This window comes from Pogoniulus pusillus, unplaced genomic scaffold, assembly GCF_015220805.1.
Source record: "Pogoniulus pusillus isolate bPogPus1 unplaced genomic scaffold, bPogPus1.pri scaffold_69_arrow_ctg1, whole genome shotgun sequence".
Taxonomy (NCBI): Eukaryota; Metazoa; Chordata; class Aves; order Piciformes; family Lybiidae; genus Pogoniulus; species Pogoniulus pusillus.
The window spans coordinates 270,961-292,073 of NW_026974716.1; the positions used below are offsets into that span (position 1 = coordinate 270,961).

The following is a 21,113-nucleotide window of genomic DNA, read 5'->3' on the forward strand; positions in this document are numbered from 1 at the left end:
CCCCGGCCCCTCTCAACCTTACCCCAGTTCTCAGGAAGAAGAGAGGTGCGGCCAAGAGGTTAGGGAGCAAGGTTAGTAGGAACAAGGTTAATAAGATGTGACCAGGTCTGAAGGCACAGGCAGAAGTGAGAAACAAAAAATGGAGAAAGTTTACATCTTCTTCCCAGAGCTCTCAGTGAGACTGTGAGAGAAGGAGACACAATTGTTTTTCATTCCACTGCCTCTTATCAAGTTCTTTTACCAAAACATTCCAGCTTGCTTCTAACTAGCACAGAGTTGCAAGGTCCCTTTGGAGCAGGAGGAGCTCCAAGGTGTGTTTAGTAGCCAGGCAGGGGCTGTAGAGTGAAATTCAGCATCCTTGCTAGGGGAGGAGTGTTGTGGCAGGCTCTTGGATGCAGCCTAGGAAAGCAGTGTAGGTGCTGGAGAGGGGCCAGGGCAGAACCTGAACCCTTGAGAGTCAGTGTGCCAGCCAAAGCAGTCTGCTCCTTTGGATCCAACCCCAGCTGAGTGCTGGGCACTCTCCCTGTGCTCTGCCAGCTGCAGCCCCTGCGAGGGCGGCGTGTCCGGGTGTCGTGGAACGCGGTTAGGGGAAATTTCTGGGGAAAACACGTGGGGCTGATTTGTAAAAGCTTAATTGATTTATTGCCAAAATATGAAAATCCCCTTCCCCAAACCTTATCTAAACTGTCCCACCTAAGTTCTTTTGATCCGAGGTCGCAGGTAAAAGTGCAGAAAATGGCAAATAAAGAGAGTCTGTGTTTTAAAAAGTTCTTTGAGTCTTTAGAAGTTACTCAGTCTTTAGATAAGAGTTCGTTGGCTACTCACTGTTCAAAGCAGTTCGGCAGAGTTTCGAAGCGTTTATGAAGTTGTCCAAACCTTTCTGCAGGATCAGGCCCAGGCAAACCCTGGCTCCAGAGGATCGGGCGTCCGCTGGTCTCGTGGCAAGCAGGTTGTATAGGGTTAACACTCCTGGGGGAGTAACCCTGAACCTGACCCTAGGGGTCTTGGCCCCTCCCCAGGGGTGGGCCACACTCCAGGTGATGGTTAGCCCACTGCCCCCACTTCCTGGGCTATAAAAGAGAGAGGAGTTTCCTGTCTCACTCTCTTCTTTTACTGCACTACCTCTTCACACACACACTCATACTGCATACCAGCACACCACGTGGCAGCCACGAGGCAGAGACTCCATCACACTGCTCAGGTTGTATCCATCCCTGTTTGTATTTTGCTGTTTTCCCTTCCTTATCCTTTGTAAACTTCCCTACCTCCCATACCTTTTCTAAGTTATTGTTAAACTTTTCCTTTTTAACTTCCAAATCGAGTGAGATTGATTTATTTGGGTGTCCCTACCTTTCTCTCTCTCCCTATCTTTGGGAAAAGGAGGGGGAAGAGGGGAGGGCACTCTATAAATTCTATAATTGTCATTGGGTCTACTAAATTTATAAGAGTCTCTGGGAACCTGCATTTGAACCCAAGACACAGGTTCAGCTGGGTGAGAGACTGCAGGAGCTGGAGCAGCATGAGCGAGAGCGAGCGTGCAGGTGAGCAGGGTAGCGAGCAGGCTCCCGATCGAGGCAGACACCATTTTATAACGCTCACAAGAGCTGTGCTCACCAGTTCAGGTGATTCTTATGTTACTTTTACAGATTGGTACAAAGTTATAATCAACCTGCACAACTGGACAGTTCTTACCACAACCAACCTGTAAGACCACCCAGAGATCGGCCCCCAACAGGTGGTCAGCGATGCCATGGCAATCAAGGCCTTTGCTCGAAAGCATGGCCTTTGTTTAGCTTTTACCCTTCCTTAAGGAATCTTCTCATGGGCTAGAAATATTGTTCTGGTTTCACGATTGCTTTTGGCCTTCAATGTGAGACACTGTAACATGCACAGCAAAGGCCCTACAAAGAGCTTTGCAACTCTCCATGACACCGGGCTGAGCACTGAGCCTCCTCTCCTAGCAGCAGGCAGCGGCAGCACAGCCATGCCCTGGGCTTCAGGGAGCGCAGTCACTGCCCAGAGACCGAGCCCAGAGGTGCAGCAGGAGGAGCTCAGTTCCTAAGTGGAAGCAGCACAGAAGCCAAGGCAGAACTTGCAGGAACCCACCTGGAGGATGCCTGCAGGGGAACTGCGTCTGTCCAAGAGCTGGCAGGAGGCCTGCAGCAGTGAGGAGCTCAGAGTGGAGCCAGGCTCTGCTCTCTGTGTTCTTGTGTCCCAGCAAGGCAGCACAGGGTGGCCAGAGCTGCTTTTGCTGTAGGTGAGGCTGTGTCCCAGGCTTCTCTGGGGCTTTGTGCTCTTGTGCACCTCTGTGCTGAGGCCTGTGCTTGCTTGTCAGGGTCCAAGCTGAACATTGCAGGCTGAGCAGCACAGCCCAGGAACAAGCCAGGAGCACTGCAGCCCTTCATAAAGACCTGCAAGAAGGGGCTGGTGGCAATGATTTCAGAGCCTTTCAGTGCTGGAAAGCAACAAGAGACATCCAGAAGAGCAAGGCTTTGAGTTCTATGTTTGCTCTTGATGACTTCACATTGCTGATTTGGTTTCCAGTGCCTGGAGGGGCCTGCAGGAAAGCTGGGAAGGGACTTTTGACAAGGACTGGGAGTGACAGGACGAGAGGCAATGACTTTGAGCTGGAAGAGAGGAGATTGAGCCTGGAGATGAGGAAGAAATCCTTTCCAGGGAGGTTGTGGCTGCTCCCTCCCTGCAGGTGTTTGGAGCCAGGTTGGATGAGGCCTTGAGCAACCTGTGCTGGTGGGAGGTGTCCCTGCCCATGGCAGGGGGTTGGAACTGGATGACCTTTAAGGTCCCTTCCAACCCAAGCCACTCAATGAAGCTATGAACCTGGTGCTGTGTTGGCTCTCTGGGGTGAGCTGCAGCTCTAGAGAAGCTTCCTTCCCCTCCCTACCCTGCCTAAGGCATTTGTTTCTACCTGCAGAAGGGAACTGTGTCAGCTCAACTATTTCCCTGCAGTGTCAATGTCTTGGTGTTAAAACCAGAGCAGTCTCCTCTGCAGACCTCTGTTACCTGGGGGAGGGCCTTGAAAATACCCAAATGCCATCCCTGTTTGGGCAAAGGTTGCCATCAGGCTTGTGGGCACTTGTGCTGTGGGGGCTCTGGTGGCCAAAGGGCTTTACCAGCAGCTGCACTGCTGTGGTGGTGCCCAAAGAGGTGATTTAAGGGTAGGATGTAAAGGCAGCAGAGGTGGAGGGTGGTGTGGAGAAGGGGCTGGAGAACAGGGCTGGTGTGGAGCAGCTGAGGGAGCTGGGGGTGTGCAGCCTGCAGAAGAGGAGGCTGAGGGGAGACCTCATTGCTGTCTGCAGCTACCTGAAAGGAGGCTGGAAGCAGGTGCAGGTTGGTTTCTTCTCCCAAGGAATAAACAAGAGGTGATGGCCTCAGGTTGCACCAGAGGAGGTTGAGGTTGGACATGAGAAGAAACAACTTCTCTGCAAGAGTTTTGCAAGGCTGGCACAGGGTGCCCAGGAGGAGGTATCACAGTATCCCAGTATCACCAAGGTTGGAAGAGACCTCACAGATCATCAAGTCCAACCCTTTACCACAGTGCCTGGAGGCATTCCAGAGCTGCAGAGATGTGGTGCTGTGGGCCATGGTTCAGCACCAGCCCTGGAGGAGTTAGAGAATGCCTGGGGTTGATCTGAAATGTCTTTTCCAGCCCAAACAAGTCTGGTTCTGTGTTTCCCTAATGGCCCTCCCAAAGCTGTGCCCTTCTGGAGAAGCTCATCACAGACACAGGTGAAGGCCAGAAGAAGAGCACAGATAGTTTGGGCTTCTTGTTGTCAGAGAGCTGCTGGGGAAGCTCTGCTTGAAGGCCTGTCCTTGCTGCCTGCTCTGTAGCTTCACACACACTCAGCTAATCGAGGCTCTCTCTCTGGGCCTGTTTTTTGTTCCTGAGCTCATTGCTGCAGTTCAGACAAAAGCAGGCAGTGTGTGGCTGCTGCAGTGTTGGAAGTGCTGCTTCTGAGGGCAGCTTTTTCTGCACCCTTAGCTCCAAGAACAAAAGCAGCTGCTGCTCCTGGCTGCTTCCAAGACCTTTTAGCCATGGCTGGATGGGCTGTGCTGGCACTGCAGGAGCTGCCTCTGTGTGTGAGACCTCTGCTTTGGGCAATCAGTTTGCACTGGTTTGCTTTACAAGGCAGCTCTGGGCATCGTCCTCTGTGCTGCCTCTTTGCATCCCACCTTCTTCAGGGCCATGGAGGTGGCTGCAGCTGTGACAGCAGCACAGCCACCCACAGCAACAGCTGGCAAATATTTACCCACAGGAGCAGCCTCGAGCTCAGAAATGCTCCTGCAAAGCTCCTGGAGATGCTTGCAAGAGAGTAAGGGACACAAAGCCTGCTTGTAAAAGCAGCTCAGCAGCAAGGTCACTGCTGCCCCCATGGTCCAGGGACCTGAAGCCTGCTGCTTGAGGCCCTAGGACAGGCTGAGCCTTTCCACTCAGGGCACAAGCCAAACCCACCCTCATCTTGTCCTGGGCTGAAGCTGGCAGAGAGATGGAGCCTGGGAGATGAGGCCAGTGCCAAGCTGGTGGCTGTGCTGGTGGGGAGAACCAGCTTGGGCTGTGCCTGTGGTCCTGGCTGGGCTGGAGATGGCTCCACAGCTCTGCCCAGCCCCTGTCTCCATAGCACAGGACTTCAGCCACCTTTCCTCCTTAAAGCTTTAGGTCAGCTCTCTAATTACCAGCTCCAGATGAGCTCCTGGCAGCCAGGAGAGCTTCTCCACGCTGGGTGCTTTAAACCCCAACTGTCCCCGAGCCCCAGGTGCTGCCAGGCAGCGCTGGGTAGAGTTGTACCTTTGCCCCTTTCATGCTGCCTTGAATTGATGTCAATGAACTTAAATCCTGCTTCTCTTTTGTTCTTTCTGTAGCTTCTGTAGTGTGCCCCCTGCCTGCTCCATGCCATCAGGAAGATTTGTTAATTAGAAGATCTGTTCAGGCCCAAACAGCTCCCACAGAAGAAATTAATTGGTGCTTTCACCTCTAAGCTTCCAACCTGCTGCCCAGAAGAGGTTGTGTGGCGAGGACTTGAGAGTGCTGCACACCTTGTGGTTGGCAGAAGTGCCCCTGCTCAGGTTTCTGGCTGCTCAAAGTTGCCATCTGAGGTACTTGCCAAGAGCTAAACAGCTCCCGAAGGGCTGCTGCGGGGCTGCCACTAAAGCCAAGCACTGATCTCTGGGCGAGAGCAGTTAACGCTGCCCCCAGGCTGCAGGGAGGCGAGGGAGAGACTGGGTTAGTGCGAGGCAGGAGCTCAGCAGGCTGCTTGAGCTGCTGCTCTGAGTGTCCTCTGCTCTTGCTGGCTTGGGGTGGAACTGGAGAGCCTCCTAACAGCCAGCTGCACTCTCCCCTTCCTCAGCAGTGACTCTCTGCTGGCACTTTCTTTCTGTAGCCTTACAGCTTTCCTAACTGCCCTTCCCCTACCCTCCACTTGCTGAGTCTTCCTTGGGCTGCACTTTCTGCCTCCCTGCTTCACCCTCTTCCCCAGAGCCCCCCTGCCCACCTCCCCACCCTCTGCTTGGGGCATGGCTAACCCTGCTGGGCTCCAGCACATCCTGCTGGGGTGTGGGGGAGACTGGAAGCAATTGAAAGGGCAACTCTTAACCTAAGGGGAACACTGGAGAGCTGCAGCCTCTGTTCCTGGTGGGGAGCTCTGTCTTTGCAGCAGACTGACTGCCCCTTTTGCTTGACAAAGCAACCCAAATACCAACAAAGGGGATCAAACCCCAAGTGTGATGTCTGTGCCCCTACTCTAACCTCACCCAGGTGCAAGGAGAGGTCCCAGTTTCTCTTGGGCTTTCAAAGAGCCTCGTACAGGACTATGAGGAAAGAGCTGCTTGTACCAGAGTTGGCCTTAATAAAACCAGAACTGACTTGTTTAACAAACAGCTGTTCCAAAACATGCTTTGTGCCCTAGCTGGAGGCCACTGGGACACCACTGTGCTGTGGCCAAAGCCACAACCCTCACTGGCCCTCCACTTTCCCTCTCTTCCCTTTCTGCCTCTGTGTTTAAACTGTGATGTCTCCCATGTGCCCCCTGTGTGCCTGAGGTGGCTGCTGCCAGCAGCCTCCATCCCCTTCTCCAGGCTGCTGCTGCTCCTGAGGCTGTAGGAGCACCATAAAACCAGGCCAGCAGGAAACCAGGTAGGAGGTCTGAAGGCAGTTTGCACCTTGGCCACCTGCCTTGTGCAAGGTGGTGTGGCCAGAGCAGACCTGGCTGTGGAGTGTGAGGTCTGTGGCAGGAGCTCAAGGAAGCTTCCACCCAGCAGACTAAGTCTCTATCACCACCTAAGAGCTTGTGGAGGTGAAGAGGGTGGTGTGGAGGCACTGAGCTCCTGTCCCTGGGGTATGCCATGTGTGACAGTGCCTAAAGGCTGTCCCTGGGGTGTGCTGTGTGTGACAGTGACTAAAGGCTGTCCCTGGGGTGTGCTGTGTGTGACAGTGCCTAAAGGCTGTCCCTGGGGTGTGCTGTGTGTGACAGTGCCTAAAGGCTGTCCCTGGGGTGTGCTGTGTGTGACAGTCTCCAAAGCCTGTCCCTGGGGTGTGCTGTGTGTGTCAGTGCCTAAAGCCTGTCCCTGGGGTGTGCTGTGTGTACCAGTCACCAACCCCTCTGGATGCCCTTGGCACAAAACAAAGCCTGGGGGCAAATCTCACTGAGTCTCAGATCTATGGCCTGAGAAGAGCCAAGCTGGGCACACAGGGAGGTTCTGGAGGCTGCTGCCACTCGCAGGCAGCAGGGACTAAGCCCATGCCCAAGTGTGTTCATCCCATGCTGCTCATCCCTGCCTCTTCCTGCTGCCACAGCAAGCAGAGACCAGGCACGGCACAGGGCCAGGGCAGAGGCAGGTCTGCCCAGGAGCCAGGGACTCAGAGCTGGAAGTGCCCTTAGGACAGCTCTGTCTCTTCACATTGTGACCACCAGGCTGAGCTGAGCAAAGGAACAGCCTTTGCTGCTGCTGTGGTGATGAGTTTCAGGCTGGCATGTGCTCTCTTTTGAGGCAAACCAATCTGACTGCCTGGGCAAAGCTTCCATCCAGTGTGCAGCTATTGCCAGCTCCCTGGAGAGGTGAACTGGCAATGAACACTTCTGGGTTTTCCCTCCATAGTGCTCAGATTTGATGAAGTTCTGTTTGCCCTGACTATAACCTGGTTCCCAGTGGCACTCAGGTCGGATGCCTTGCTGAGGAAGAGGGGAGAGGGAGCTGCTGGGCCCAGCCAGGACTTAAGGCAGTGCCTGCTCCTGCAGTGCCTAAAGAACTGAGCTGGAAGTGCTGGGCAGAGTGAGTTAAAACCATGTGATGGTTTGGGGGTTACCCCGCCTCCCCACACTTTTGAATTTGCCCCAGCTAACTCAGACGGACCCTGGGAATATAGATGAAGCAATTTATTTACAGCTAGCAGAATTTACAAGCAGCTATTTACAATATATACAGTTATATACAATTATATACAGAAATATACAAAGGATAAACAATACAAAAGCACAACTCCCCTCCCAGAAACCCCAGTCCCCAGGAGGGGCTCTCAAACCACCCCCAACACCTCCCCTGGCCCTCTCAACCTTACCCCAGTTCTCAGGAAGAAAAGAGGTGCAGCCAAGAGGTTAGGGAACAAGGTTAGTGGGAGCAGGGTTAATGAGATGTGACCAGGTCTAAGGCAAAAGCAAGAGTGAGAAACAAAAATGGAGAAAAAGTCTTTCTTCTTCCCAGAGTTCTCAGCGTGACTGTGAGAGAAGTTGACATCAATTGTTTTCATTTCACTGCCCGTTATCTAGTTCTTTTACCAAAACATTCCAGCTTGCTTCTAACTAGCACAATCCACCCCTTGTCTACTTCGCTCAGAGTATCGCTGAGAATCATCCAATCTAATCTAAACCAATATTTACACTAAAACAATATATACAAGTTCAGTTCACACTTCAATCAGATGTAGGTGATTCAAAAGCTCAGAACAGGGACTCCCAGGTGATGTTGGGTTCGTGCTCATGTACTGTAGAGTCTCTCAGTGTTGGGCGCCGATGTTACCTAGAACAGAAAACTCCTAACAGCTTGAATTTAAACTTTCTCAGCTAAGGTTAGATTTCTCTGTGGAATACACTGGATTTCACCATTCTCCTGCATTACCCAGTATGTATGACCAGGACCTTCAGCAGATACCACCCCTCGGACAGGTTTCCCTTCGCCCGAAGGAGAAAATACCCAAACAGTTTTCCCTAACAGATTCTTCTCACCTACAACAGGAACTTTATCACCGTCTACTGTTTGGACCAAATCTGATTGTGCAGGTCCTGCTCTGTTTACTGAACCTCTACTATTTACCAACCAGGTAGCTTGTGCTAAATGTTTGTCCCAGTTTTTCAGAGTTCCACCCCCCATGGCTTTTAGGGTGGTTTTCAGCAAACCATTGTAGCGCTCAATCTTCCCTGAAGCTGGTGCATAGTAGGGTATGTGATAGATCCATTCAATACCATGCTCTTTGGCCCAGTTTTTCACAAGATTGTTCTTGAAATGAGTACCATTGTCTGACTCGATTCTCTCTGGAGTTCCATGTCTCCACAAGATCTGTCTCTCCAAACCAACAATGGTGTTACGTGCAGTAGCATGTGGAACTGGATAGGTTTCCAACCATCCAGTGCTGGCTTCTACCATCGTTAGCACATACTGCTTGCCAGAACGAGATCGAGGTAAAGTGTTGTAGTCAATCTGCCAGGCTTCACCATACTTGTACTTTGACCATCTCTCACCATACCATAAGGGCTTGATTCGCTTAGCCTGCTTAATAGCAGCACAGATGTCACAGTCATAGATGACTTGGGTGATAGCGTCCATGGACAAGTCAATTGACCTATCGCGAGCCCATCGGTATGTTCCATCTCTGCCTTGATGTCCAGATGAGTCATGGGCCCACCGAGCTAAGAACAGCTCACCTCGGTGTTTCCAATCAAGGTCAATGTCAAGTTCAGAGTTGGTATCAACTTGAGCAATCTTAGCAGCTTGGTCTGCCTTCTGATTATGTTGATGTTCCTCAGTGGCTCTGCTCTTAGGCATGTGTGCATCTACGTGCTGCACCTTCACTGGAGTTCTCTCCAGCCGTGCATCAATGTCCTGCCATAGATCAGCACACCAAATAGGCTTTCCTTTCCTCTGCCAACCATTCTTCTTCCAGTCCTTAAGCCAACCCCATAGAGCATTGGCTACCATCCACGAGTCGGTGTAGAGGTAAAGGATAGGCCAATTTTCACGTTCAGCCACATCAAGAGCAAGTTGAACAGCTTTTACCTCAGCGAACTGACTGGATTCTCCTTCACCATCTTTCGTTTCGGTAACTCTCCTGGTTGGACTCCAAACCGCTGACTTCCATCTTCGCTTGTTCCCAACAAGACGACAGGAACCATCTGTGAACAAAGCATAGTTCTTTTCCTGATCAGAGAGATTACCATAGGGAGGAGCTTCCTCAGCACGAGTTATTTTCTCCTCTGGAGGTTTGGAACAGTCTGTGCCTTCCGGCCAGTTGGTGATCACCTCCACCAGACCAGGTCGGTCAAGATTACCCATTCGTGCTCGTTGGGTTATCAAAGCCATCCATTTAGACCAGGTTGCATCTGTGGCATGATGCGGTGATGAACCTTTGCCCTTGAACATCCAATTAAGAACTGGCAGTCTAGGAGCTAAAAGCAATTGTGACTCAGTTCAAATCACTTCAGAAGCTGCTTTCACTCCTTCATAGGCTGCTAGAATCTCTTTCTCAGTTGCAGTGTAATTTGTCTCTGAACCTCTGTAACAACGTCCCCAGAAACCAAGTGGATGACCACGTGTCTCATTTGGAGCTCTCTGCCAAAGGCTCCAAGTTGGACATTGTCACTGGCAGCCGTGTACAGAATGTTTTTAATGTCCGGACCAGATCTCACAGGTCCCAAGCCCACTGCATGGACTATTTCTCGTTTGATCTGATCAAAGGCTGCTTGTTGTTCAGGTCCCCACTCGAAATTGTTTCTTTTACGAGTCACATCGTGCAGAGGTTTGACAATCTGACTGAAACTAGGAATGTGCAGTCTCCAAAATCCCACCACACCAAGAAAAGAAAGTGTGTCCTTCTTACTGGTGGGAACTGCCATGGTAGAGACTTTGTTGATCACATCCTGAGGAATGTAACGGCGACCATCCTGCCACCGCACTCCCAGAAACTGAATCTCTTTGGCAGGTCCTTTGACCTTGTCTCTCTTAATGGCAAAACTGCTTGTAACAGAATGTCAATGATTTTGTTACCTTTCTCGAAGACTTCCTCAGCAGTTTGGCCCCACACAATGATGTCGTCGATGTACTGGATGTGCTCTGGAGCTTTACCTTTCTGCAGTGCATTGTGGATGACTGAGTGACAGATGGCTGAGCTGTGTTTCCACCCCTGAGGCAAACGATTGAACTGGTATTGGATTCCTCTCCAGGTGAATGCAAAGAGAGGCCTGCACTCCTTTGCTATGGGAATAGAGAAGAAAGCATTAGCAATGTCTATGGTTGCATACAATTTAGCCTCCTTCGATTCCAGCTCGTACTGGAGTTCCAGCATGTCTGGCACAGCTGCACTCATGGGCGGAGTCACCTCGTTGAGGGCACGAAAGTCAACTGTCAGTCTCCAGTCGCCCGTAGGTTTACGCACAGGCCAGATGGGACTGTTGAAAGGTGAATGAGCTTTCTCGATGACAGCCTGACTCTCCAATTGACGAATCAGCTGATGAATGGGCAACAAAGAGTCACGGTTAGTTCTGTACTGTCTGTGATGAACAGTTTGAGTTGCAATTGGCACTTCCAGGTCCTCTATGTCATGATGTCCCACAACTGCAGATTCATCAGAAAGTTCAGGTCTAATAGACAATTTCAATTTATCATCCTCAATCTCTACAGATGCTATTCCAAAAGCCCATTTGTGACCCTTAGGATCTTTGAAACAACCTTGTCTCAAAAAGTCAATTCCCAAAATGCAAGGCACATCAGGACCAGTTACAATAGTATGTGTCTTCCACTCTTTACCAGTTAAACTGATCTCAGCCTGTATCTTAGTTAACTCTTGAGATCCACCAGTGATTCCAAAAATAGATATGGACTCTGTCCCTTTGCAATTAGATGGCAATAAAGTACACTGAGCACCTGTGTCAACTACAGCCCTGTATTTCCGAACTCTTGAACTGCCAGGCCACCTAATGAATACATTCCAATAGATTCGGTTCTCTCCACTATCCCTTTCCTCCTCCTGGCTGGAGGCAGGGCACCCCTAATGCTGAACATGGCATGTGGGGTGTACACAGTGATTGGTGTTGTTGTGAGAGGAATTGCAACTGTTGGAACAATTGCAGTTGCTCTCAGGAGCTGAAGAAGTGACAGCTACTTTCCTGGCATTATTGCCTCTGTTTCTGCCACTCTGCAGATCCCTGACCCTCTTTGAAAGAGCTGAAGTAGGTTTACCATCCCATTTGTTCATGTTCTCACCGTATGTGTCACGCAGAAGTATCCACAGTGACGCACGTGATTGCTGCTGTCTGGGTGGAATTTGTCTCCTCCTGGGCTGAAATTGCCTTGCAGGAGGTGGGCGTCTGTTCCTGACTGCAGAAACATGCACCCATTCAGATGACGCAGGAACGGTATCCTTTACCAGATTGGTAATGTTTTTGAGATCCTCCTTCAGTTCTTTCATGGTATCCTCAAAACCATCTTTCATGCCCTTTATTTCAGAAGTCATAGTTTGTATGGCAGAGACTATACCAGAATGTGACAAGCTGTCCTCCATCTGCCTGAGCTGGTCAGTGAATTCACCAACAATAAAAGATCTTCCATTATCACGCCTTGATAGAAATTTACTGGCCAAGATGTTAGCATAGGATGAAGGAGCAAGCTTAATCAGCTTCTTCATGAGACCTGTTCCCAAAGGAATATCGTCAGGCTCATGAGTGCCATGATCTCCATAAAGCACTTCCTTCACAGCAAACTCCTTCAGAAGCTTAATTCCCTGCTCAATGGTGTTCCACTTCTTGGCAGCCCATGGCAAATCATCTCGGGAAGGATATCTCATAGCCACAGCCAACAGAAGGCGTGTCCACAAGCTAACCCTACCAAGAGGACTTGCTAGGTGTTTGTCCACTCCACTCTCCTTAGTGAGTGGTCCCAGCTGCTTGGCAGACTTGTCTCCTACCTGCTGAGCATTAGCACCAATACCACGGCATCTCACTAGCCAGCTTAAGATTGGCTCACCTGATTCCCTTGTGTATTCCTTCCTAACTTCCCTGACCTCTCTGAGTGGATCCTTGGAGCCTTGGATGTCATCTTCCTCCTCCTCTTCCTGTTGATCTGGTGGTGCCTGGCCTAACACAATCTTCCTCATAGCATTCCTAAACTCATTGGAACCATCCTCTCTCCTGGCAGCTAACCTCACAGCACTCCTCTCACTTGAGTATTGTTGTCTCAGCACATCTGCAAGGTCTCGCAGACTAACTGCCTCCTCTTCCTCCTCTTGCTGCTGATCACCAGAGGTCCCCTCTCTTACATCCTCCTGCGAACCACTCTTTGTCTTAACTTTTGCCTTAGCAGGTGCCAGAAGGGCCTGAGCAGCAACAGACTTGGATGTGTCTGCTGGAGGATTTGAACCTTTAGGAGTCTGACTTGGAGGGTTTGAATCCTTAGGGGTCTGACCTGGAGCATTTGAATTATTGGAGGTCTGACTTGGAGCATTTGTATCCTTAGGGGTCTGACCTGGAGCTTGTGAGTTCAAATCTGCCTTGCTTTTAACAGGAGAATTTTGGTTCTGGTCTGCTGGCTGGGGTTTCAAATTGGCTGAGCTGGTGTCATTAGGATTTGGACTGACTGGGCTAGCGTTACTAGCACTAGTAGTATTATTAACATTAGTGGGATTGTTTGCCTGTCCTCCTGGGATACCTGCCAAACCTGAGGTGTTATCATTTTTGCTGGGAACATTCTGATTTTGGGTACCTGCCTGTCCTCCTGAGGCTCCTGCTAAACTCTGCGGCTTGTTTTGGTTATCCTTATCATTGTTTACGTTATTGGCGGGAACATTGGTCGTGTTCCCAGCACTTGGAGAAGGAGGGGCAGAGGCTGGCAAGGGGGAAGCCGATAACTGTGTTCCCTTGTTTTGCTGTGAAAGAGACTGCTTCTGAGACAGAATTTTTCCTGGTTCTTACAGAAACTGGTTTTGAATTTTTTACCAATAATGCCAAAATTAATATGAATATTAAAATCATGAGGCAAATATTAAAAATTGTGAGAAGAAAAACAGTTTTACAAGAGCATGTACCTATACAAACAGTTGGAATTCCTGTCTTAGGCTGAATAACTCTCATTAGAGCCATATTTAAAGCAGAATTTACATTCATTGTCACATTATTGACCAGAGCTCCTGTAATGTCCTTGGTAATATTCTCAGAGATATTAAAACCAGCATAACCAAGAATAAAATCACCCCAACTCCAGAACATATCTGAAACCTTAGCTTTAGCCTTATTATAAGCCAGATCAATGAAATAAGCAACAATTTGACCTTTTAACCAACTAAATGCCAAGAAAACAAAACCAGACCAGAGCAATGCACCAACCAAATACAATAGCTGCTTGATTAGCTTCATCTTCATTCCCAGAGCTAATTTCCACTCACTGAAATATCTAGCCCCACGTTGGGCGCCAATTAAAAAATGTGATGGTTTGGGGGTTACCCCGCCTCCCCACACTTTTGAATTTGCCCCAGCTAACTCAGACGGACCCTGGGAATATAGATGAAGCAATTTATTTACAGCTAGCAGAATTTACAAGCAGCTATTTACAATATATACAGTTATATACAATTATATACAGAAATATACAAAGGATAAACAATACAAAAGCACAACTCCCCTCCCAGAAACCCCAGTCCCCAGGAGGGGCTCTCAAACCACCCCCAACACCTCCCCTGGCCCTCTCAACCTTACCCCAGTTCTCAGGAAGAAAAGAGGTGCAGCCAAGAGGTTAGGGAGCAAGGTTAGTGGGAGCAGGGTTAATGAGATGTGACCAGGTCTAAGGCAAAAGCAAGAGTGAGAAACAAAAATGGAGAAAAAGTCTTTCTTCTTCCCAGAGTTCTCAGCGTGACTGTGAGAGAAGTTGACATCAATTGTTTTCATTTCACTGCCCGTTATCTAGTTCTTTTACCAAAACATTCTAGCTTGCTTCAAACTAGCACAAACCACTAAAGCTGAGTAGCAGCAACCCCCCCAACACACAGAGGCCACCCCACAGATGAGCTTTAAAGGGGTTTAGCTATGTCTGGAGGCACCTGGTACCTGCTGGCTGCTCAGAAAGGTCCTCCTGTGGTCCCAGTGCTGCTCCCTCTTAAGGGACATCAGCAAATTTCATCAGAGACCTGCAAGTGTGATAAAAGAGCTCTGGGATTGCTCCTCCCTCTGCTGTGTTCTTCTGTCTTGGTCAGTTCTCTGACCACAGAAGCTTGGTGGAGCTGTGTCAGTGAACTCTTCCAGGTTGTCACACCCCCACCATAAGCATCAGTTCACTGGCACCAGTTAGTCTGCAGTGAGGCAGCTTCACCCCTGCCTGTGCCAGCTCCTGGGTGAGTTGCTTTAGCTGTGCCACCTTCATCTGGGGATTGGTTTATGAACAGGAGATGTGGCAGCTCCTGGGTGAGTTGCTTTAGCTGTGCCACCTTTAGCTGGGGACTGGTTTATGAACAGGAGGTGTGCCAGCTCCTGGGTGAGTTGCTTTAGCTGTGCCACCTTCAGCTGGGGACTGGTTTGTGACAAGACATGTGGCAGCAGCTGGAGGGTGACTCCAAACTGCTTTGCTCTTTCTGTAGGTGATGAAGAGGAGCTTGGTTTGTGTTCTGGTTCTGCTTCAGAGCCTGAGCAGCAGAGGTGTGCCAGGAAGCTTCTTGAAGGAGCAAACAATTCCATAGATCCCTGCCCCTGGGCATTGCAAATGTGATTGCAGCTTCCTTTGTGTCAGCTTCAGGCCCGTGGAAACGTGGCCTGAAGCAAGGCAACAGCAAAAGGAGCCTGGGGTTGAAAGTGTTGTTCCTCATGTCCAACCTAAACCGTGCCTGGTGCAACCTGGGGCTGTTTCATCTCATCCTCTCCCTCATTCCTGGGGAGCAGAGCCCAACCCCCAGCTCACTCCAGCCTCCTTTCAGGCAGCTGTAGAGAGCAATGAGGTCCTCCCCTCAGCCTCCTCTTCTCCAGGTGCCTCAGCTGCTCCTCACCAGCCCTGTTCTCCAGACACTTGAGCAGCTTCATTGCCCTTGCCTGGACTCATTTCAACACCTCAGTGTCCTTCCTAGAGTGAGGGGTCCAGAACTGAAGGCAGTACTCAAGGTGTGGGCTCAACAACCCAGTACAGGCACTGCTCCTGGTGGCCACACTACTGCCAATCAAAGCCAGGATGCTGGTGGCCTTCCTGGCCACCTGGGCAGATGCAGACAGGGGCTGCCCCTCACGTCCTGCCTTGTTCCCATCTTGTCTTCTGTGAACAGCCTCAGGCTCTGGTCTGTCAGTAAGAAGGGTATTTGTGGAGCTCTTGTCAGTGCTTTCCATCCCAGAATGGTCCTGCTGCACCAGCAGCTTCTTCCTGTGGCCTGCAGCCTGCTGTTGAGGGCTGGAAGCTCTGCTCTTAGCGCTGGTGCTGGGAACACAAAGGTAAGTGGCACTTGGAGCCTGCTGAGGCCAAGCCAGCAGTGTGCTGCTTCCTCTCTCCTCACTTCAGCACTGGAGTGCAGGAGGAGCTGTGCTGCCAGAGGGGAGCAGCAGCACAGCCTAAGGGCTCAGACTCCACACTCATTGCTCTCAGCAAGGCATCTTGCATCCTGGCTGGGAGCACAAGACCTCGATGGGCCTTTCCTCAGCACTGGCTGCATCTGTCAGAGCTTTAAGCCCCTGGGAATGTGTGCTTGAGAGGCTCAATGAGCTGCAGAGGCTCAGGAAAGCAGCCCCAGCCTGGGGTTTAAGGTCTCATCCATCAAGGAACAGTGTGGAGAGGCTCAAAGCTAGGGGCAAAAGCCACAAACTGTGCTTGGTGTGGTGTGAAGTGTGGTAACCACTGTGTGTCTTTCTGCTGGCTTCCAGTGGTGAACACCAGTGGTGGAGATGCTTGAGCTGGGGCCAAGGGATGGGAAGAAAGTAGAAGCAAAAGAAGGGGAGGAAAAGCAGAAGGCAAGAGATGGGAGTGGAAGCAGAAGGTAAGGGATGGGAAGGGAAGCAGAAGGCAAGGGATGGGAAGGAAAAGCAGAAGGCAAAGGGTGGGAAGGGAAGCAGAAGGCAAGGGATGGGAAGGAAAAGCAGAAGGTAAGGGGTGGGAAGGGAAGGTGAAGGTAAGGGATGAGAAGAAAAGCAGAAGGCAAAGAACAGGAAGGGAAGCAGAAGGCAAGGGATAGGAAGCAGAGGCAGAAGATGGGAGGAAAAGCAGAAGCAAAAGGGTGGGAGGAAAGAAGCTGACACCTGCCCAGCTTCCTGCAAGGACCTGTGCAGGCATCAGCTTTTGGCTGGCCCCAGGGATCACACAGAGAACACAGGGACTCAGCTCATGCTCTGTGTGATGAAAGCCCCAGAAGACAAGCTGCCTCCCTCAGGAGCTCAGGCTGTCGAGTCACAGTCTGCTGGAAGAGGAAGGTGCAGTGCTGAGCAGAGCCCTTCCACGGCATGAACACTTCCCTGTGGTACCCAGGCAGGAGGAGCAGGTACCACACCCCAAGCATGCTGCTGCCTGGCCCCTGGCTGCATGGGCACCTCAAGAACCTCCTCTGGTCTGAGATCCCCGTGGGACCTCCTTTGGCTTAAGTGCTGGCTCAGGTGTCACTTCCCTGGGTCTCTGATGCTCAGTGTTCCTTTCTGGGGCACTTGGGCAGAGCTCTCCCTGTGACTGAAAGATCCAAGTGTGGCTTTCTGCCTGCATGCAGGCAGAGCTCACTGTTCTCAGTGCCAGTACAACACTTCAGGGAGCATTTGCAGTTGAGAGAGCTGCTCAGGACACCAGTCCTGCACAGCTCTGCCTTCAGGGATTCCTCTCCTACAAGGTAAGAGGATGAGCATGGAGGAGGGTGGCCAGGAGCTTTCTTGCTGCACTGTCACAGGGATCTCCTTGCTCCTGTCTCATCCCTGTGCCCAGTTGATTTATCCCAGAGGATTATGTGACACCTGCTCAGCGCTGGGCATGTGGAACTCTCCCTTGTCCTGTGGCAGGACCTGCAGCTGTGCTGATGTTACTCATCTGCTGCTGTCTGGGTGGTGCCTTCAAACTAGGGTCAGAACCACCTGCACGTGTGGCTTGTTGCAGACCACCCCCTGAGAACACCTCGAGTTGAAAAGACTCTGCAAGGCTGCCCTGGGAAAGTGCCAACAGAGCTTTGGGCTGAGCTTTGCAGCTAGAAGAACTGCTCTGCTGTGCAGCTGAGCAGTTCATAACAACTGCTGGGGGGAGGGGGCAGCAGTTACAGGCACTTTGCACTGTCTGGCCTGGAAAGAGACAATAAACGACCCTCCCCCCCAGCGTGGCAAATGCTGGTGAGGGCCTGAGGCCACACTAGTAGCAGACAGGATCCCCCAGCTTGGAGGAACCAGGGTTGGGTCTTCAGTAGCTTAAGCAGGGAGGGGCACAGCTCTCAGACCCCTGGATTGCAGGGGAAGGCTTTAAGAGAAAGGGGAGGTTTAATTCTCAGCCTCTTCACTTGGAAACCAAAGCCTTGGTTTCACCTGGGAGCTGCTCTGACAGAGCTCCTCCTTCCCCTAGGGCAGCTCCTGCTCCCTCTCCCAGCTCAGCTCTGGAGGGAGCTGGAGGAAAGGCTCCACCTGTCCCACTCCACCACAGCTGCTGCAAAGGTGAACTCTTCAGACTTTTGGTCCCTTCTGGTGCATTTTTAGCCTTCTGCCAACCTGTTCCCTGAGTTGGAGGTCGTGAGCAAGCCCCTCCTCTTCCCAGCTCTCTGTACTTAGGTGGTGCTCAAAGCTGGGGGCAGGTAGCAGAGGAAGGACATCAAAACTGGAAAGGTTTGGTCATTATCCCCTGCAAACACAGCAGCACTTTGGCTCTTTGCTCTTGGCTGTCCTGTGGCCACCAATTCTCCAGCCCCTCTCAGGAGGCTGGAAAGGAGGACAAAGGAAGCTGCCTTCTGCAGCCCTCAGCTGAGGGCATCAGCCCCCTGTGCTCACCCTGCCAGCACCCCCTGCCCCCTTCTCACTGTACAGGTGTCTGAAGCCATGGCAGAATTCATCCATCTCCATGGGGGCAGCAGGAACTGGGGCTGCAGTAGGAGTGAAAGGTGCTGAAGCTGCTTGGGTGAGAATTCCTCCCTGCAGAAGGCTTGGGCTGGGATAGCCTTGGCTGGGGTTGGCCCTGGACAGCTTGGCTGAGGGGGTAGAAGATATCAGCAGCATTGGCTGGCTGCAAGCACCTTAGCTCCTGGGCCACCAGCTCGTTGCAGCAGGTGAGTTCAGTGCTGCCAAGCTGCAAGGGAAGGTGCAGAGCTGGGTCAGTTCATGCTCTCTCTCCTGGCCACTGCTCCTGTAACTGCCATTAGGGGAGGACAGGGACAGGCTGCACTGGGTGCCTCAGTAGCTGTGCCAGCAGTGTGTGTGCTGGCCTGCTCAGGAGCTCCTGAACTGCCCCACAGGAGGTGGGAAGGCACTCACAGCACCATAGAACGGTAGGGGCTGGAAGGGACCTCTGGAGATCAGGTCCAACTGCCCTGCTAAACCAGAATCACCCAGGGCAAGTCACACAGGAACACATCCAGGTGAGGTTTGGAAGTCTCCAGAGAAGGAGACTCCACAACCTCTTTGAGCAGCCTGCTCCAGGGCTCTGTCACCCTCACAGCAGGGAAGTTTGTCCTCATGTTGAGGTGGAACTTCTGGCTTCCAGGTTGTGACCAGTAGCCCTCATCTTATCACAGGACACCACTGAAAAGAGCCTGGCCCCTTCTTCTTGCTCCTCACCCTTCAGATGGTTATGAGCATTAATAATGTCCCCTCTGGGGCTGCTCTTCTCCAGGCTAAACAGCCCTAGAGCTCTCAGCCTTCCCTCATTAGATGTTCCAGCCCCTTTGCCATCCTTGTAGCCTCTGTTGGGCACTTTCCAGTAGATCCCTGTTCCCCTTGAACATTTGGGAGGTGGCAACAAGCAGGAGGGACAGCAGGAGGTGAGGCTATTGCAGACCAGTCCAAGCCCACAACACGGGTGGCTGGTGACAGCTTGGGTTTGAGCCTCCTAGGTGTGTTCTCTTGAAGGGCATGTGCTTGGTGGCTAAGAAGTCCAGCAGAGCTTGCTAGCTCCTCAGGAGCCAAAGTGATGAGATGTTAAAAGCCATGGAACTGTGTCCAGGAGGAGGCTAGAGACACAGTGAGCAGTTTTTAGCTGCTCTCAGACACTCCCCTCATGGATCATTTCATAGAGAATGGTGTGAACTGGAAAGGACCTTAAAGGTCCTTTAATTCCAACCCTCCTGCCACAGGCAGGGCCACCTCCTACTAGACCAGGTAGAATCCTTGCTGAGGAAGCAGAGCTCTGTCTGTGTCCAAGCAAGAGAGATTGAGGCTGGAGATGAGGAAGAAATTCTTGCCAGTGAGGGAGGGGAGACACTGCAACAGGTTGCCCAAGGAGGTTATGGATGCCCTCTCCACAGAGCTGTTCAAGGCCTTGAGCAACCTGGGCTAGGGGGAGGTGTCCGTGCCCACGGCAGGGAGTTGGAACTGGGTGATTTAGAAGGTCCCTTCCAACCCAAACCGCTACCAAAGCAATTTGGACACCTCCTTTCCCTGCCAAAGGGAGGGTCCTCTCCCCAGCCCTCCTCTGCAGGTTTATCCCCTCGGTTGAGCAGCAGCAAGGTCTGCACCCAGGCAGCAGATGGCCACCAGCTCCTCAGCAGGCTGCTGCAGCGCAGTGTTGGCTGCAAGCAGAGGGCTGCTCGGCAGCCTGGCCGCTTTGATCCCTACCTGTGTTTTCTTTAGCAGATCAGTAATAACAGGAAGCCAGCCAGGACTCTGCCCCTCCAGCTCGAAGGTGCTGATCACCAAAGCCAGCGTGGAACCCTTAAACTGCACTAGTTGGTGGCAGGCCATAGAGTGCTGCAGCTGTTTGGTCAAGAATGCGACCTGGCGAGAAGGATTCCTCTGAGGCAGCCCTCTGGGCTCAGTTGGACATCACCATGGCATGGAACTGGAGAGAAGATAAAGTAGAGAGAGATAGCTATAAATACATATATATATATAAAGAAGCAGAGGTCAGTCAACTTTGTCTGTTTTCCTATGTTCTCAACCAGAAGTGCAGACTAATCCAATCTCCTCTCAGAGACCCTAAAGGGTTTCCTCCCTTCTCCCTTTTTGCTTTGTGCTTTGTGTTTGTGCTTGCCAAGCACTCAGCTGGTTTGGGTTGGGGCTTTTGGTTTTGGTGGGGATGGGTGGTTGGGTTCTTTTTTGAGCTGATGAATGTACAAGGTCTGTGTTTCCTGACAACTTCTGCAGTTTCTACGTTCCCCAGGTTGCTGTCCAGGAGAAGACACTTCTGGCCAGCAGGGATGAGTAGAGGAAAACCAGGAGTAAGGACTGCACTCTGCATTTCCTGAGGAAACAAGCACCTAAGCCAGGCAGTTGTCACAATCAGCAGCCTAAGCTGGCCAAATGTTTGCACATAACCTTAATAAAAAGGGCCCCCAGGATGGATGCCTTTTGCCTTACCAGCACATGAAGACAACAAATGGAATCCTGTTTCTCTTGAGTGTGAACTGAGTGCCAGGTGGGGGTTGTCTAAAAGGAGGGGGAACAGCCAGCAGCAGGACGAGGAGGAAAATGGTTTCAGAAGAAAAACCAAACCCCTGAACCTGTCTGTGTGTGTGAAATGTAGCAAAGCTCTGACAGCTTTCTCTGTACAGCATCCATAGGATGGAGAGAGTTAGAAGTATTGTTACAAGTGTCTATTTCATGAGTAGCTGAGTAGAGGTGTGAGTGAGGGGGAGCCTTTGGAATGCCCATTGGGGATCTCCTCTAAAGGTGAGCAGTGAATTCTGCTTGATTTTTGAGCACAGTGAATGGTTTCAAAGGACAGAAAGGGTTCAAGATCCACTTCCAAAGCAATCACTGTAAGAGTCT

At 51.3% G+C, this 21,113-nt stretch overlaps 1 long non-coding RNA gene across 1 annotated transcript; it reads left to right on the top strand.

The window, feature by feature from the left end:
* Positions 1–1,116: 1,116 nt before the first annotated feature.
* LOC135174493 (uncharacterized) lies at positions 1,117–20,707 on the top strand. Its single transcript, XR_010301944.1, has 3 exons — positions 1,117–1,201; positions 16,104–16,216; positions 19,977–20,707. It is a non-coding gene; the product is annotated as an uncharacterized LOC135174493 (long non-coding RNA).
* The last annotated feature ends 406 nt before the right edge of the window (positions 20,708–21,113 follow it).